The 19,755-nt window shown below is 39.5% G+C and overlaps 1 protein-coding gene across 1 annotated transcript in view; it reads left to right on the top strand.

The window, feature by feature from the left end:
• Positions 1-4,172: 4,172 nt before the first annotated feature.
• Positions 4,173-19,755, top strand: part of tjp3 (tight junction protein 3) — a 75,122-nt gene continuing 59,539 nt past the window's right edge. Inside the window, exon 1 of the mRNA XM_028816281.2 lies at positions 4,173-4,431. The gene's annotated coding sequence lies outside the window, so the exon portion shown is untranslated. The remainder of the gene's footprint in view (positions 4,432-19,755) is intronic.

Genomic DNA, 19,755 nt, shown 5'->3' with positions numbered 1-19,755 from the left:
CTTATGATATTATTTATCTGGACTTCCATAAATCATTTGATAAGGTGCAGCATGAGATACTGTGCATCAAACTAAAAGAAGTGGCAGTTCACAGTGATGTTTTTGGATGGGTACACAATTGGCTCAGACAGGAAGCAGAGGGTGAGGGTGTGAGGAACCTTATCAGAATTGGCTGATATTAAGAGTGGTGTCCAGCAGAGGTCAGTGCTGGGGCTGATGCTATTGTTAAAATATGTAAATGATCTGGTTAAGAGTATAAGTAACAAGCTGGTTAAATTTGCAGATGATACCAAGACAGCTGGATTAGCAGATAATTTCAAATCTGTTGAATTGTTACAGATGGAATTAGACAGCATACAGGCATGGGCAGATTTGTGGTAGATGAAATTTAATGTCAGTAAATGTAAAGTATTACATGTAGGAAGTAAAAATGTTAGGTCTGAATACACAATGGGAGGTCTGAAAATCGAGAGTACACCTTATGAGAAGGATTTAGGACTCATAGTGATTCGACACCATCAACTTCCAGACAGTGTTCAGAAGCCATTATTAAGGCGAACAGAATGTCAGGTTATATAGCGCCCTGATGTGTGAAGTACAAGTCCAAGGAGGTTCTGCTCAAGCTTTATAACACACTGGTGAGGCCTCATCCGGAGTCCTGTGTGCAGTATTCGTCTCCAGGCTACAAAAAGGACATAGAAGAGCTAGAAAAGGTACAGAAAAGAGTGACAAAGCTGATTCCAGGGCTACAGGAGATGAGTTGTGAGGAAAGATTAAAAGAGCTGAGCATTTTCAGCTTAAACAAAAGAAGATTAAAAGGAGACATGACTGAAGTTTTTATAATTATGAATGGGAGGATTGTTTCCTGCCTTGTGCCCTGTGTTGGCTGGGATTGGCTCCAGCAGACCCCCGTGACCCTGTGTTCGGAGTCAGCGGGTTAGAAAATGGATGGATGGATGGATGGATGGAATTAGTCCAGTGGATCAAGACTGTTGTTTTAAAATGACCTCATCAGGAACATGGGGGCATAGTAGGAAACATGTTAAGGGTAAATTTCACACAAATATTAGGATTTTTTTTTGCACAGAAAACCACAGACACATGGAATAACCTGCCAAGTAGTGTAGTGGAGTGAAGGACTTTAGAAACTTTCAAAACTTGGCCTGTTGTATTTTAGAAGAATTAAGTGGATAGGACTGGCGAGCTTTGTTGGGTTGAATGGCTTGTTCTCGTCTAGATTGTCCTAATGATCTAATAATACTAAGTCACTGAAGCTGCATACTATTGAACATGCTATACATAATTGTGCATATGGAAAACGTTCCTGCATTAGATTAATTCCTGCTTTTTTCTGCTTTTCCTATAATAACTTGACTTTTGTTTATGGTCATTGCAAAGGCCAATTTTACAGGAAATTGTTTTCTTTTGAAGTGAAATGGGTAGTTAGTAGAAATAAAGTTAAATTTGAGTATATGTCATTTTCATTATTAAATGTTTGCGATGTGTTTACGCTGTTCATCAAGTAAAAGCATTTTTTTTTCGTTTTTCATCAGTTATTTGTAGGTCCCCTTTATAGTCCGCAGATGTGAATGCATATGCAAAGCAGTGCTTGATGTGGATATACATTACTGCCGACAACGTATGTGTTAACACTGATAGGAGCGAAGCAGTAGCGTCGCAACCCCGTTTCTGTAGCTTCCCATTAAAAATTCAAGCACCAGGATCTAAGACCGAGGTTTAACGTTTGGAGTTTGCAGCACCGTGAACGAAGCGTGGAGGTGGGATGGATAACTGAGATAAGATTCGGTACGTATCTAAGAGAGCCAGTAGTCAGCTCTGTTCATTTCATAACGTGATCACATTTCTTTTTTTCCTGTCCAGGACACCGCCCAGTCTTCAGTCGACCGTCCCCACTATTTGTTAATAGTGCTATTAACGTGGTCTGTCGAGCGCTTCGTCTCTGTCCTTCATTTGCATAAAGCACGCTCGCAAAGAGCATGTAAGTTTAATGTAAGTATAACTGGCAAACTAAAAAGATTACAATATGCAAGCTTTCGAGGCAACTCATGCCCCTTGTTCTGCTTGATTTCTCACTGCATTCATAATGGCTAACGGTACAATCACCCTAGTACTACATATATATATATATTAGTAAATATTGACAAATAAATACACTGTCGACAAATTAAAAACACGAATTTTCTTTTACCTGTAATGTCACTAAATTTCAATCACATCTGTTTATACTATTTTTGAGATTTTTTAGTGTTTGGGAGGGTTACCACTAAATATTGATACAGATCGAAATGCCGCTTCTTTGCGGTTACCTACTGACCTTAGATGTACTATCCTGCAGAATTTCTGCTTTTCAACTAAACAGAAAATAATGTTTGAGTCAGTCGACTTTTCATTTTATATAGGCCTACCTTGTTTATTTTTGGGAACAGGTAGACATTTAAAACAAGAATTTTTCTGTCTTGAGCCGACAGCTGCTTTTCATGAACAGATAACCGCGAGACTGTCCCAACACTTAGCATTCTCTTGTTTGGGGTAACACATGAGAGGCCTCGGCGTATCAGTCATCGAGGGCCTTATGGAAGAATTCACCTCCTCACATTTTGCTTACATTCTCACATTTGATACTGAGCTGTCTGAGTGTTCATTCACAAGGCGACTATTCAGAAATTGCAACATCTGCAGCAAGTATCGATCGGCACTTTCCTAGTGTCAAGCGCTTTCCTAGAATACTGAATGAAGTTGTTACTTACAGATGTTTTAACCGAAAAAAAGAATCAGTAGTTTTAATGTCAAGAAGTATATGGTTATCCTTTAGGTGGCGCGGTTGTCTCACTTTAAAACAGAGTAGTGGGCGCAAAGAATTATTGCAGCGACATTGAATTACTTTAGACACTGCATTTCTCTTATTCTACACCCTACGACCCTGACTTGGATTTAATATTATGTTTACCCCGTTCTACATATACAACAGAAATCATCCACTATTTTATAGGTAACTGAAATTGATATTTCCCTATAATCTTGTGTTCAATACATGTCGTTTTATAACTTTGCTATACTGTATGATTATTTATATTAGATTTTTTCATAAAAAACTTAAAGATAGCTACAAAATATGCGCGTGCCAAGTGCCAAAAGAAATCATCATTGAACTTTTCTCTTTCGAAATAAAGCACTTATTTAAAGAGATGGTGAACGAAAGAGTAACCTAAATGTACCATACTCATTTGCTTTCTTAATCGTTCCTTTATTCATCTCTCCTTTTCCTGAACTCGTTCAGAACTTATTTCAGCACAAGGTTTCGTGGAAACGAAGCCTGTCCCTGCATGCAGAATCAAGTCAGAAAGTCGGAACGAAACCTGAACGACAGAATAATCATTTTCTGTCACACATAATACACTCAATGTGATCAATTCGGGGTCGACCACCAGAGAGATAGACTCTATTAATCCGGAAATAAATTACAGGGTCACAACAGCAGACGAAAAAGGCACAAATGATCATAATCTTAAGTATACTAACAAGGTACAAACATATAACAAGACTTATATAAATTAATAAAGTATAGATGTTTACCATGTGACAAATACATTCTCATATAAAAAATAAAAAATCTCTAATTTTGAAATAGTTTTCCTTTTTAATTAAGACACTCGTCTTGTTAAAAGCAAAAAATTACACCCTGTGGCGTGTAGACATAGAAAGTCGGTTAAAAACAAGTCTTTGCGGGTTACTTGTAGGACTGTCGATGGGTTGGGCGCCGCTCCTGAAGTTTTAGTCCGAAAACTGGGCGTGGTTTAATGCAAAACAACGATTACACGTGACGATTTTTAAATCCATGAATTTACTTCTAAAAACTAAATTGTACTTTACTTGTGCTTAAAATTTGTATAATAAGCTTTTCTTCCCTTCTAAGGTGATCTTTGAAATTAGCAGTATTTATAACATATAATAGTCGCTTTAACGTTCTTAGTTTCTTTACCTAACCATACATATAATGTGTCTTTCATTCTGAACTAAAAGAAATACTTAACTGCACTAATCACATCCTCCTGTTTTTTATTTTGAAGTAATCAAAGTACTGGTGCGCTTTTTGGCTACACAAACTATGCAAGTAACATTTTTACCATCCAGATTCTGAATTAGCTTACTCTCCTTTCGCTCTCCATTCGTTTTGAAACGTTGTGAGGCGCGGTGGCGCGCTCAGGTGCTCGGAAACGCGCATCTGCACCTAGATTAGCGAAAGCACTCTCGCATTCACTCACGCGCCGCCACATCGGAGATACCGGTTTTTTGGTTTTTGTTTTTTTTTTTTCGAGTTTCTTTACGTGCCTGTCGCGTGTTTTGGTATGTCTCCACCAGTTTGAAGGAAAGCTGTCCGTAGAAGAAGAGTGCTTCTGAGCAGCAGTGCAGGTAAGAATCGACCTCGTGTTTGGATTTTCTGTCTCCTCAAAATGACGCTTTGCCCATCGGCGTCTTTTACTTTTTTACTCAGTTATCATAGTTCGACCCGTCATGTGAAGCATTGTCGAACCAGATACTGTTTAATTTGGGGCGAATGAATGCCGGTTAACCCACCAGAAAGGATCGTCTAACAGCTTTGGGGTAACGCAGTTTGTTTCACTATATTCGCTGAACTGAATTTTTTTGTGTATGTGAGCCTAAAATTTCACTGGACAATTTGTGCTAACATATGCCGTATCTGGGTTCAATTTTGCTGCTTGATAACCAATTTCTATGTTGAGCGTGCCTTGCAGTTTGCAGACTGACGGACACCTCGAACGTCGGTTTGAGTGTCTTGAAACCCACGGGTAGCTTGACAGCCTTCAGGTTTTGAATTCCTGGCGACCCAATGAGCCATGCAAGGGGACCAGCGACCACTGTTACTCCCTATGGAAGCATAACGAAAAGTAACAATTTTTGGTATAGGTAGCAAAGCTTGTCCTGCGGGAAGCAGGTTATTTGTTCCAGCTAACTGACCAGTCAAATGTTACACTATACAACTGGCCTTGTTAAGTTAACTTAGTTTAGTTAAAAAAAAGTATGTTATTGAGGTCACTTTTTGTCTGTCGATCACTTTTGTTTAGCAGACTCAAAAGAATAAATCCTATCCATTAGTCAAACATTTGTTCTCTTTTAGCTTATAGGGATCTGTCTGAAACTATGATTCAGAATAGTCATGTGATCTCGAAAGGCCAATCCACATCTGCGCTGATAGTTTGGAGAATACAGTACTTAAACTTTACCCTACTGGGTTAATCTAAATGTGCAAATAACTAGTAAGAAATTACATTTATTTCCTTATCAGGTACATTTCTCCAAATCGACTTACAAAAGAGTAAACCTCAGTCTGGGGTACTGTTTGGGGACAACTGTTACAGGGCAAGCTTACAAAATCGATCATCATAAGTGTAGGGCTCAGAACAAAATACCAAAGAATTAATATTAGTCACAGAAATTCACCAGTCAAGAACCTTCAAATGCTTCTTAAACACTTTGAGGGAGTCAAAATCTCAAATGGGAGTGGGCAACTTGTTCCACCAGCCTTAGGCTACACATGAAAACAGTCTGGACTGAGATTTTATGTCACACAGAACTGGTATCGCCAGACACTATTCATCTGCAGTGGTCGAGAAGGATCATAGGGTCTCGCAAAGTGTCTCCATTTATATAGCTGCCAACCCATTGTCTGCCCTGTAGTCCAGCCTCAAGGGTTTGAACTTAATATGCCCTTCTACAGCCGGCCAATGTACTGATCTGAAAAGAAGATTGACTTGTGCCCGTGTTTACTGATTGAACACCAGATGTGCTGCTGCATTTTGAATCATCTGTATTGGCCTGGTGAAACATACTGGTACTCCTGCCCTAGGAGAGTACAAGTAGTCCAGATGTAACAAGACCAAGCCTGGACCTGGGGTTGTGCTGCATACTTCATTAGACCCAGTGTGACAGAATTATAATAAGCCAAGTCAAAAGCTGTTTCAGGTAGTCTGGCTGAATGCAATACAAACCAACAACCACTACGACACCACAAGATAGCAATTTCGAATACTTGCTCCCAAAAATATTTGACTGGCTACAAGCAATTGGAGGATGGAACACTATATGAAGGTACTTTCCAAAAGACCATCCATCCTTTCATTTTGTAACCCACTTATCCAGTTCAGGTTTGTAGGAAGTGAGTACCTTTCTGGGTAGCAATGAACTAAGGGCAGCGTTTGGGGGTGGCAAGTGGGACGACTGCCAAAGGCCCCGCTTTTGAAGTTCGCTTGTTCCATTCGAGCAGATTTGTCAAGTTATATTCTCAGTGTGTGTGTGTGTATGTATGTGTATAATATATATAAAAAATTAAAATATTAATTACATATATTACACATATGACATACATACAGTAATATATTTGAGATGCTTCTAAGAGGAACCCTTTTAAAATCCCTCTTCAAGGTCAAATTCCATACATGTACGTTTTTGAAAACATTCCATAGTCCATCTTCATTGCCCGAAAAGGGTCACCAGTATAATCCTTTCCTAAAATAGGTATAGCCCATTAGCTGCTGGGTTGGCTTCTGTTTTGACTTGGGAACAACTGCTGGCTTGTCACTTATGACTCATTCGTATCCGGAGAGCCTGCCATCTTTTCTTAGTTGAGTCTTTGGTTCGGTTTGCAACAATAGGTCTAGTTAAAATAGTGCAGGAAGTGTTTGGTAGTGGAACACGCAGCAACATTTTTTTACTGGTTTAGCTGTATTGCTGTCAACGCCATGAGTGGAAGAGATCATGCCGCACTTTTTTAATAGATTATATCATTATTTTGATAAAGTTTGTGCAAAAATTTAGCTAAATACAGTAATGAGAAAATCCGGTGTATGTTAACTTTATTTTTATTAAATTTGCACGCAAGTTGGTACAGTCCACATGTACCAGTAACAGCGTTTGACGTGACTGGCCCTGCATGGGGTTGGTCAGCCCGAAGCCCCGCACACCCCTAAGGCCACTTCTGCAAAGAACAAAATATGGGAACAAACCATGGGTGAGGCCATCAGTCATTCACAGTTCACTCATTAACAGTCATTCACATTGTTATTACCTAACCTTTACATTTTTGGGATGAAAGTGGAAAACTGGCATCGTTAACATCAGTTTTATATATTGTTTCCAGGATAAACTCAGGTTGGCTGTTTTACCTTGGGTTCCTCTTCTCCATTGATTTCAATCCTGTGTATCGGCATCTGTAAGCTGCATTTTCTTCACACTGTATGTCTTCTCACCTCATCACTCAGTTTCTTTGGTGACCTTTAGGCTTCTTACCATTGACTGACTGATCAAAACTTTGCCTCAACCAGTCGTCATCTTTTTTTGCATCACTTGCACATACCACCTAAGATGGCACCTCTGCAAGACATTTATAGGTTTAAAAGACTCCCTGCTGCATCGAATGAAGATCTGTCTTTCTTTGTCACGTCACATATCCATCTTATCACACACATCTCCGTTCTCTCTAAATTCTTCAGATGTTCGGATTTTAATTCCCAAGTCTCCCTACACGCATAAGCATAATAAATTCTCACTTTCATTTTTAGTGAAGTCATCTTGGTCTTTAGTAATTTTAGTACTTCTCTATAAACTTTTGCCAACTGCCCCTCTGTCTGGTGGTCTCTGCTAAATCTACCCTAACAGTAGAGCCTAGCATATTGTGAAGGCAGAGGAAAACTGGCATACCTGGAGGAAATCCCATTCAGACTCGGGAGGAACTTGCAAATTCAACAGAAGCTGAAATTTGAGTCCCGAATTCTTGTAGTTGTGCTGCTTGTAATTTTTCAAAATTCAAAATGAATGACGTAGTATATTTGGTGGTGTTGTATGCAACTCGATGTGTGTGTTAATTCAAGAGAACGATTTCTTGGGGTACAGTGGAGGTGTAAATTTAATGCCCTATTTAATCACAGTGTAGTGTCTACACTAATGTTTGTTTATTATATTTATATAAATATAAAAAAACAGGCATTGCTTTCAAGGACTTCCTCCTGCTTAGTAAACAATTAAGCCCAGTCAGTTTAATCTTTTATGAAAGGGTTACTGTGGTGACTGCTCTCAATGGTTTGAAGACAGGTAATGAACCAGGAAAACATGTGCAGAACATCCGGGACTGGCATCTGATTGGTGCTCTGTGAGTTACACTTTGTTGTCCAGCAAATGAAAGCTAAATTATACCCTCCAGCTATTCATTATGTAAAGTAATTTAATAAAAAAATGAGTAAAGGTGGAAAGCACAAAGGAAAGTGGCAGAGTGCCTGGCTGGTCAGTACTGGACTCGAAAGATTTATCAGATGGTTTGCCAAAGAGCTGTAAAGACTTTGTCTAGTGAGCAAAAATGAAGGCACATTATTCTGTGACCTTCCAGGGGAATGGCAGCACTGGAAGCGGGCAGTTTTTGCAGGGGAATTGTCTTTGAAAGTGTAAGAAAATTATAGTCTCATTTTCTGCTGTCTGTATATGTATCATGTCAAGTTGGGGAGCATGCACTGGTACAGTACGTTTCCGCACCCACTACACGACAAACAACTTGGGATCCCGGTTTGCAGCCCCCCAGGCAGACACATGGTCCAGTCCCACCCTCTGGAAATGACACTCTATCTGTCGCAGCCAGGTGTTACGTGGGCAACCCCTTGGCCTGGTCCAGCCACTCGGGTCCCCAACAATGAGGATCTTACGAGCCGGATCACCCTCTGGGAAACATGCCACATGGCCGTAGTGCCGTAACTGACGCTCCCTCACAATGCAGGTAATGTGCCTCATTCGGGACTCCATGAGCAACTGCTCATTCGACACAAAGTCGAATCAACAGTACCCAAGGATTCTCCGAAGAGACACAGTACCAAAGGAGTCCAGTCTTCGTCTCAGGTCACTGGATAGCGTCCATGTCTCGCAACCATATAGCAAGACAGGAAGCACCAGGACTCTAAAGACTTGGACCTTCGTCCTTTTGCATAGATATCAGGAGCGCCACACACCCCTTTCCAGCGACCTCATGAATGCCCATGCTCTCCCAATCCGTCTACTGACTTCATAGGAAGAGTCACCAGAGACATGAATGTCACTGCCAAGGTAAGTAAACCTCTCAACAAGGTCAACACTCTCTCCGCATACAGACACACTGCTGATGGCTGTGCCCAAGAGGTCATTAAACGCCTGGATCTTGGTTTTTATCCAGGACATTCGCAAGCCCAGACACTCGGACTCCTCGCTCAGTCTCTCGAGTGCCCCGATCAGAGCCTCCATTGACTCCGCTAAGATCACAGCATCATCAGCAAAGTCAAGATCTGTGAATCTTTCTTCACCAACAGATGCCCGATAGCCGCTGGACCCCACGACCTTGCCCAACACCCAGTCCATACAAGCATTGAACAGAGTAGGAGCAAAAACACACCTCTGACAAACCCCAGAATCAACTGGAGAAAAATGCAGAGGTCCTGCCTCCACTCTGCACAGCACTCACAGTACCAGTGTACAGGGCGGCCATGATATCCAGCAACCTCGAACTGAGTCGAACTCTTTGTGAAAATCAACAAAGGCTGCAAAGAAACTGCCGATATTCGCATTTGCACTTCATGAGAACCCTCAGTGCCAGGATGCGGTCGATGGTAGACTTCTTGGGCGTAAAACCAGACTGTTCTGGTAGGTGAGCAAGTGACCACGGATCCTATTGAGGACAACCCCAGCAAGGACCTTACCCGGCACTGACAGCAGTGTTCTCACCCTGTAGTTGCTGCAATCCAGGTGATCACCCTTCCCTTTCCAGATAGGGATGACCCGTTTTCCAGTCAGTTGGGATGATGCCAGTCTCCCAAATGGAAGCAAAGATTGGTTGCAATGCCAAGAGGACAGCCTTACCACTGGCCTGGAGAAGTTCACCCTGGATACTACAGATCCCAGCATCCTTTCCTCCCCTCAGCTGGTTCACTACCTTCACCTTCACCACCATCATGTGAATGACTTTTTTTTTTTTTTTTTTTTTTTCTTTTTTTTAACATTTGTGGACCTAAGATTTTATTTTTTATTTAAGCAGTATCTTTAGATAAAGGTGACATAATTATTTGACTATATAGCAATTTATTCTGTGAAAAATTAACAGATATGCCATTTCTGTCTGTGGGGAGAAAGTAAGTCTACCCTTGGCTCTAATAGCTGGTATTGCCCTTTTTTCCCCAATAGCAGAAACCACCTCAAGTAATCATTTGTTCAACCGTCTAGCAGTCTCTGACTTTGACTGGGGGACAGTTTCTCCCACTCCTAAATGCAGTACGTTTCCAGCTGTGCACACATACACTGTTTCATATTTTCCCCCATAGCATCTTGATGGGATTTAGATCCAGACTTTGACTTGGTCATTCCAGAACCCTCCACTTCCTTCTTTTCAGGCATTCCTTGATGGATATACTGATGTGTTTAGCGTCATTGTCAGGTTGCAAGTCCACTTTTTGCTTAGCCTTAGTTTTCTGATAGATGGTCTCACATTATCCTCAAGCACCCTATGGTACAATGAATTACTCACAGTGAATTCTGTGATATTGAGCTGTCTAGCCCCTGATAAAGCAAAGCATCCTGAAACCATAACCATTCCACCACTATGCTTTACAGTTGGTATCAGTTTCTTCTGGTCAAGTGTTGTCTTTGATTTTTGACAAAATGTCTCCTGGTAGTGTAGCCAAATCATTCTTATCTATGCCTTGTTTCTCCAGAGCACATCATTCCAGAAGTCCTTGTCATTGTCTAGGAGTTCATGGGTAAACTTTTTTCTTGTCCTAATTTTCTTTCTGGATAGCAAAGGTTTCCTCTTGGCACATGTCCCATATACATCTAATTTGTGCAGCTCTTTCTAATGGTGGACTCCTGCACTTTGACATCAACACTGGCAAGAGCTACTTATTAGTCCTGTGATAAAATGCTGGGGTTCTTAGAAGCTTCTCTCAACATCTTACATTCTGTTCTCATTCTCACTACTTGGCATCTATAACTTTCTTTCTGAAGTGTTTGGATATCTGTTAAGGCATGGTGATAACACACAATTCAAAAACAGAGATCAAAACAAACTAAATGTTGGAGGTTTTAATAAGACCAGTTTCTTCAAGATCCTTTTTAAAGATATTCTAATTATTTTCACCAGCTCTGGTGCACCTGATTCAAATTTTAGGTGTTTGAGATAAATGTATGGGTGGACTTTGTTTTAAAACATACAAAATTTGCATTTCTGTTTATGTAAATTATATGGTGGACTACAAAATATAAATGTTGCAAAATATTTATCACTTTTACATTTAGTTACTGTTTAAATTAAGAATATCTCTTGATATATCTACATATGGTTTAAAAGAAAAAAACATTTAATGGGGAGTATGACCTTTGATGCCACAACCTGCCAGAAATGTCTTCATTATGCCAAGATTTAGTGTGTCTCTCCATCCAGCTATTTCTATACTGATATTACTTAATTAGGTTTTAGGTTTTTTTTTTTTTTTTTTTTTTAGGAGCCTTAACTTTGCCTTTAACAGAGCAAGATGCAGAGGACAGACAGATATGAAAAAAGATGATCCGCTGTGGCCACCCCTAACTGAAGTAGCCGAAAGAAAAAGAAGTAGGCTTAACCTAGCCTAGCCTGGCCATATCTTGCTCAAGGCAGGACCAGCCCAAATTCAAAGGGGGGCAGTCAGTCTGTCTCAGTCTACATATTCACACTTGCTCATTCCAGGCCAATTTTTAGAGTCGACAATCCATTTAAGGCGTACGTCTTTGGGACGTGGAAGGAAAATATGTTGAACAGACAGATCCTCAGAGTTTTGTAGAAGTTACTCCCCCCACAACATGCATACTTCGTATTTAAATCTGAGAGTCTGCTCAGTTTTCTCACATTGGTGATCTTCCATAGAGCAGGGTAGTTGTGTGCTTATCCACTTTACCACCCCTCAATTTAGAAGAAGCCCCTCAGTCGCAATTCTGTCCCATTTATTATTGAACAATATAGAGCTGCTGCTTTTTCTGATGTGTAGCATTTGGGCAAAATATTTGCCATCAGTATTGACCTGCATTCCTAATTTTAAGCACATATATAAATTCTTGCACTACTGAATACTTTTTTAACTACAGTAATCCCTCCTCCATCGCGGGGGTTGCATTCCAGAGCCACCCGCGAAATAAGAAAATCCGCGAAGTAGAAACCATATGTTTATATGGTTATTTTTATATTGTCATGCTTGGAGAGAGACAGGAACGTTATTCAAACACTGCAAACAAACATTTGTCTCTTTTTCAAAAGTTTAAACTGTGCTCCATGACAAGACAGAGATGACAGTTCCATCTCACAATTAAAAGAATGCAAACATATCTTCCTCTTCAAAGGAGTGTGCGTCAGGAGCAGAGCATGTCAGAGAGATAGAGAAAAGCAAACAAATCAATAGGGCTGTTTGGCTTTTAAGTATGCGAAGCACTGCGGCACAAAGCTGTTGAAGGCGGCAGCTCACACCCCCTCCGTCAGGAGCAGAGAAAGAGAGAGAGAGACAGAGAAAAACAAACAACCGAAAATCAATACGTGCCCTTCGTGCTTTTAAGTATGCAAAGCACCGTGCAGCATGTCGCTTCACAAAGCAGCTGCACAAAAGGTAGCAACGTGAAGATAATCTTTCAGCATTTTTAGACGAGCGTCCGTATTGTCTAGGTGTGCAAACAGCCCCCCTGCTCAATCCCCCTACGTCAGGATCAGAGAAAGTCAGCGCGAGAGAGAGAGAGAAAAGTAAGTTGGGTAGCTTCTCAGCCATCTGCCAATAGCGTCCCTTGTATGAAATCAACTGGGCAAACCAACTGAGGAAGCATGTACAAGAAATTAAAAGACCCATTGTCCGCAGAAATCCGCGAACCAGCAAAAAATCCACGATATATATTTAAATATGCTTACATATAAAATCCGCGATAGAGTGAAGCAGCGAAAGGCGAAGCGTGATACAGCGAGGGATTACTGTATTAAATATTGCGCTTCACAGTAGTTACTGCTTCTGCTTTATGGATCCAGTGTCCTGGTTCTGAATACTGTACCCCCTTCTCATCGTCTATGTGGAGTTTGCATGTTTTCTGTCTTTGTCTTCATAAGGTTTTCTCCTGACACTAATCGCCCCCAGCCCCCCAACTCCCTGCCTTCAAAGAGGTGTATCCTAGCAAGAGCATGCGGGCATTGTAATGGACTTGTGTCTTGTCCAGTGCTGATTCCTGCCTTGTGCCCAGTGAAGCTACCGTAAGCTTCAGATCCCAACCTGACAAATTGAATTAAGTGGGTTTGTGAATCTTTTGTTACATGACACTTCGTTATGCCCAATCTTTTTGACTTTTGGGAAAAAAAAAAAAAATAGTAAAACGCTATCTTAAGCTATAACTGGGTAGCCTGACTGATTCAGCATCTTGGGGTTAGAATACTTGTCCGTGTGACAGTTGTACACCCTCCATTATGTATTTGTGTTAGGTTAATTGGTGATTCAGAATTGGCCTGTGTGTGTGTGTTAGTATGGACCCTGCAAATGACTAGCACTCCATCCAATGTATGAATCTTCCTTAGACAGAACTCCATTTAATCACATCACTACATCTATTTACACAGTAACCAATTAGCCACTTTTTGTGATACACCTATGGGAAGAATGAGTTGTATGCACATTTTTCCTCAGAAAGGCCTGAACTCGTTGGGTGATGTGTTCATCTAGGTACTGAAAGTATAGTACAGAAATGTGGCCCAGTGGTGACATCTGTGTCCTGTCATTATGTTTGAGCTTTACTCTGAATAATTTTAATTTATCTCATCCTACAGATGCTTGATTAAGTTGAGCTCAGATGATCAGGGAGATCATTTCTTTCTTTAATTACGTTATTCTGGTGAAAAAGCCCATTGGTACATTGTTGCGTGAAAGGGATGCTCCTGACGGACAAAAATGGGTAACACTTTAGTTTAGGTACTGCAAAAATACACCTATTACTCATTTACTCTTATGTAGCAAGACCTTAATAAAGGCTTCTTTTGGTCTTCATAACCCTTTAAAACAACATTTATTTATTTATTTATATGGCACGTTTTCATACAAATGATGTAGCTCAAAGTGCTTTACAATGTGAAAAATGAAAAGTTTGTAAAAAAATAAATAAATAAATAAATAAATAAATAAAAATAAGATTAGGCAATTGTAAGGTCTGATGGCCAGGAGAACAGAAAAAACACAAAAAAAAAAACTCCAGAGGGCTGGAGGGGGGGAAAAAAAAAAAAATCTTTAGGGGTTCCGATACCACCCAGCCCCCACTGGACATACCACCTACAGTAACATAAATGATCTAAATCAGTCCTCATGATTTTCAGGCTTCATGATGGTCATGTGGACCTCTGGCCTTCAATCCATCAATGTAGGGACAGCACAGTGCTTTGATCAGGTGGTGGTGGTGGCACAGATCGTCGCCACAGAAAACCAGTAAAAGAACAGCAGAGAAAGTAGGGGTTAGTATGGATTGTGAAGACATAATAATAATTAAATGCATAAGGTTTGCACTAAAATGAAGCTATAAGAAAGCCAGGTTAAAATAATGGGATTTTAGCAGTTTTTTAAAATGCTCCACCATATTAGCCTGGCGAATTTCTATCAGTAAGCTATTCCAGATTTTAGGTGCATAACAGCAGAAGGCCACCTCACCACTTTTTTTAAGTTTAGCTCTTGGAATTATAAACAGACACTATTTTGAAGATCTAAGGTTACGATTTGGAGCGTAAGGAGAGAGGCATTCTGAAATATAGGATGGAGCGAGATTATTTAAGGCTTTGTAACCATCAGCAGTATTTTAAAGTCAATTCTAAATGGCACGGATAGCAAATGTAGTGACGTCAAAACTAGAGAGATGTACTCTGATTTTCTTTTCCTAGTTAAGATTCTAGCAGCTGCATTCTGCACTCGTTGAAATCGATTGGTGTCTTTTTTTGAGTAGTCCTGAGAGGAGTGTGTTACAGTAATCTAGTCGACTAAAAACAAAAGCATGAGCTAGTTTCTCAGCATCTTGCAAAGTTATAAGGGATCTAACTTTTGCTATATTTCTTAAGTGGGAAAAATTCTATCCTGGTAATCCTGATTAATATGTGATTTAAAATTCGGGTCAGAGTCAATAATTACCCCTAAATTCTTTACCTCTGACTTGACTTTTAAATGTAATGGAGTTTATTTCTAATATCCTCACTCTATCCATTTTTGCCAATCACTAAGATTACTGTTTTCTCCTTCTTTAGTTTGAGAAAATTGCTACTTATCCATTCAGTAACACAAGTAAGACATTGGGTCAGTGAACCAAGAGAGTCGGGATCATCAGGTGCTATTGATAAATGCAGTTGTGTGTCATCGGTATAGCTGTGGTAGCTCATGTTATGCCTTGAGATAATCTGACCTAACGGAAGCATGTAGACCGAAAAGAACAGTGGACCCAGGAGAGATCCTTGTGGAATACAATATAGAATATCATATGTCTTTGAATTATAATTACCACAACTAACAGAATTTTCTACTTGTCAAGTAAGACTCAAACCAATTTAACACACTGCCAGAGAGATCCACCCATTGACTAAGGCAATTTATAAGAATATTGTGATCAATGGTATCAAATGCAGAAGTCAGATCTAATACAATAAAAACAGATAAACTGCCTCTGTCTGCATTAACCTGCAAGTCATTTGTTGTCATTTACAATTTTATATGAGTGCAGTTTCTGTATTGTGATTTGTTCTAAAACCTGGCTGAAACATGTCAAGAACAGAATGTTTATTCAAGTGATCATTTAGCTGCGTAATGACTGCCTTTTCTAGGATTTTACTTAAAAAAAGGCAGGTTAGAAATTAGTCTAATATTGTCAAGATTATTTTTCTTGAGCAGGGGTTTAACAACAGCAGTCTTAAGACCAGTCTGGGAAGACCCCCGTCTTTAATGATGTATTTACTATATCAAGCACACTATCAATTAGCACGCCAGATACTTCTTTGAAAAAACTAGTTGGTATTGGGTAAAGGATGTATTTGGAGGGTTTCAGTTGAGAAATTATTCTGTATAGATTGGGTAAATCTATTCTGGTGAAAGAATTTAAGTCACTCAATATAGAATATCAGGATTTAATAGGCTTCGTATTAGGGGATGTGCTATATTATTATTAATATCATTATTTTTGTGGTTAAAAAATATAGTAAAAGCCTCACAAGTTACACTAGAAGTTTTTTGGAGGCTTTCCATAGAGTTACCCAGGTTTAGCAAACAATCAATGGCAGAGAATAAAACTCTTGGAATATTAGCATTGTTATTTATAATTTTAGAGAAGTAGCACCGCTTCTCATGGACTAGGTCATTTCTTTCTCTGTGCAGTGTGGTGTATTGATATGCCAGTAAGATTACTTGTTGAGAAGGATTCACAGGTCTTATTGTAAACCTGTAATTTCAAGAGAAATGTTAGTTAGGCCAATTCAAACCTCTCCAAGGTGAAGTTCTGTTAGTAGGTCACATTGCAGAGGTGAGTAAATACTTGATTGATGCTTTGTGTTACGAACACCCAAAGAAGTGTATGTTAAGGTCTTGTTGCATAATAGTAAATGAGTAACAGATGTATTTTTGCAGTACCTAAAATAAGGTTTACCCAAAAATGTTAAGGTATTATTCAAATGTTTGTCTAGTCACATCAGCAAGGCATCAAATGCCACCCCATATTATTACGACACCACAATCAGCTGGGTTTGTTGACACCCGCCAGGGTAGATCCATAGACTAATGGGTTCAATGTCTGCTTTCCCATCTGCATGATTCATCAGACTAGGCAGTGTTTATTCAGTGCACCTGTATATGGTAGTTTTTTGTTTTTTTTAAATAGCAGTGTAACAGTACTGCCTTGTTTTATGATGACAACAATGTAGTAATTTGGGTCACTGGCTGACATGATTCCCAGAGCTATCCATTTTTAGATGAGTGTTTTGACATCACTTTTGTATTTGGCTGTTTATTGAATTAGTTTTGCTGTGTTACTCTAGTAACTAGTCATATTAGCCTCTATCTGTCCCTTTGATCAGCAGTCTGTTTCTGACCACAAGACCATCTTTGGCTAGATGTTTACATCGAGAAAGTGTCATGGTGCTATAGTTACGACGCTGATTTGTTATTCCTGATAAACCCCTGCTGATATGTCTGGTACCCATTGCCATTAATGTTAAGCCTTGCCTGTTCTTCCTCTCAGTTACCATTCTACTGGTATCTACCTTTTCACTTTAAATAGCGTCATCTACACATATTATGCAATTTTATAAAAAGAGCAAGTATAGCTCACAAATGTCCATTTAGTATTTATATAAACCTCAATCCATTTACTTTGGGACCCATTTAATCTGGTTATAGGATTATAGTGGCCAAAGCCTATCATGGCCACTTTAGATGTAAGCTGTGAAGCAATTCTGAAGTAAACCCCAAGTCCCATCCATGTATACACCCACCATCGCTCTCATCAGGCAAGTCTGGAGTGTCCAATTAACCTAAAAAGAACTACTTTAGGATTTGGGAGGAAAAACCAGAGCAGCCACAGACAGAGAATGCAGAAACTCCAAAAGGGTCATGACTAGTAGTCCTAATCTCTGTGCCACACACAATTATTTTATATATAATGGGAAGGCAGTTTGTTTATTCCTTATGCATTATTAAACAACTCTAGTGCTGGGAGAGCTGCGTAAATCATCCAACAAATTGACATGATCTGAATCACTGGTACTTGGATGGAGGTAGTGACTTTTTTTTTTGTTACATAAAATTGGGGGTGCAATTTAAATTTCAGCTACCAACATGTGATGTGAGAATACAAGCTTGTAAACCTGCATTCCTATCATGCTAGTCTTTATATGCAGTATAGCCAAACATGAACTAACCAGTGCTATATAAAAGTATGACAGCTGGACAGGTCTGAAGTAGGTAAATCTGTGAAGAATGAATTTGAAAAAAATGACAGGCCTATATTATACATAGGATTATTGGATAATAATGTAAAAAAGACATTATGGGAAAAAAAAATGTCTACGAATCCCAATCTTTGTTCCATTTACAACATAGATGGTGGGCATTCAGTCACTAATATGAACATGTCTAACTGCCTATAATTTGCAATACACAGTTGTGGTAAAAGGTTTCTGTACACCTGTATAACAGACATCTATATCAGGGCAGTCAGGTGTCAGTGATTTGTACAACTGTTCTTTTTCTGTGATTGCACAACATAACGTCATTATTACAAAAAATTTGAAATTTATTGTAGAAGTTTTAATTGATGTTTGTCTGAAACCATCACAGAGTTCAAAATCTGCATACAGGATCATAGATTATGAATTAAGTGTATTTTAGCTTGGTTCCTCTTAACTGCCTGTTCGTGATCATAGTTCACTTCAGTTGGTAGCTTCTTTCTCGTTTTGATGGCACTCATTGGATTGACCAACACATATGACAATGGTGAAGTCCAAGAGACTCAGTGCAGATGCGAGAAAGAGGAATGTAGATTTACACAAGTCAGGAAAGTCTCTGAGGCTTTTTGAAACACCTTTGGATTCCAAGATCATCAGTTATAGCAATTGTTAGTGTGTGCAAGTTTTTTTATAGCTGTAGTTGCTTTGCAAAGGTCTGGAAGAAGACTTAACGTATTATCCTAAGCTGAAAGGAAATTGGGTTGGATGGTCAGATTCAATACAAGAACCACAAAGAAAGCATGAACTGGAAGCTGTTGGAACACCAGTGTCACTGCCCACAGTCAAGCAAGTTTTGCATTGCTAGGGACCGAGTGGCTGCTGTTCAAGCCCCTGCTCCAAAAGCGACACCTTCAAGCTCAACTTAAGTTTATGGCTAATCACATGGACAAAGAAAAAGTCTTCTTGAGGAAAGTGTTATGGTCAGAGAGGCATAGTTTGAATTTTTCATCCACAATGACCAGAGCTTTGTTTGGAAGCAAAAAGGATGAGGCATTGAACCCCAAGAATGCTATGCCAGTCATTAAACATGGTAGTGGGGCACTTTTGCCACCAGTGGAACTGATGCTTTGCACAATGTGGATGGGGGAATGTATAAGGATTACATTAGAATTTTTCAACATGACCCCAAACCCATCAGTTAAAAGCTAGAAACTTGCTCACATTTGAGTGTTTCAACAGGACAATGTCCTAAACACACATCCAAGCTAGTTTTGGAATGGCTAAATCAAGCTACCATTAGCATTTTAATGGCCTTCCCAAAGTCCTGACCTTAGGTTTATTGAAAATAGTACTTAAAGGTCAGATTCGTGACAAGAAACCAACACATTTGGTTCAAGTGTACAAATTCTTTCAGGAATTGTTGGCTACCAGAAGTGTCTGATCAAAGTTAAACGTGCTAAGGGACATTTAATGGAATATTAGGTGTATGTTGTGTGTGAATCTGTAATGGTTTGAGAAAACCCACAATAAATTAAAACATGTGCTAAGTTACTGATTATTGCACACAAAATATTTTGTTCAATCACTTCTGCCGCAGAAAAGATTCAGTTTAGAAATGACTGAAAACCTAGTACTGCCTGAACATACAAGTCCATTATAGGACTGGATAGAAACTTTCAACACAACTGTAAATGTATTGATTGGTCACTAATGTGAGCAACAATATGCGGCTACTCGAGGCTGTATTACAAACTAAG

The sequence above is a fragment of the Erpetoichthys calabaricus genome, chromosome 12 (assembly GCF_900747795.2).
Source record: "Erpetoichthys calabaricus chromosome 12, fErpCal1.3, whole genome shotgun sequence".
Taxonomy (NCBI): domain Eukaryota; kingdom Metazoa; phylum Chordata; class Cladistia; order Polypteriformes; family Polypteridae; genus Erpetoichthys; species Erpetoichthys calabaricus.
The sequence above is the reverse complement of the archived record's forward strand: the minus strand, read 5'-3'. Positions and strand labels throughout refer to the sequence as shown.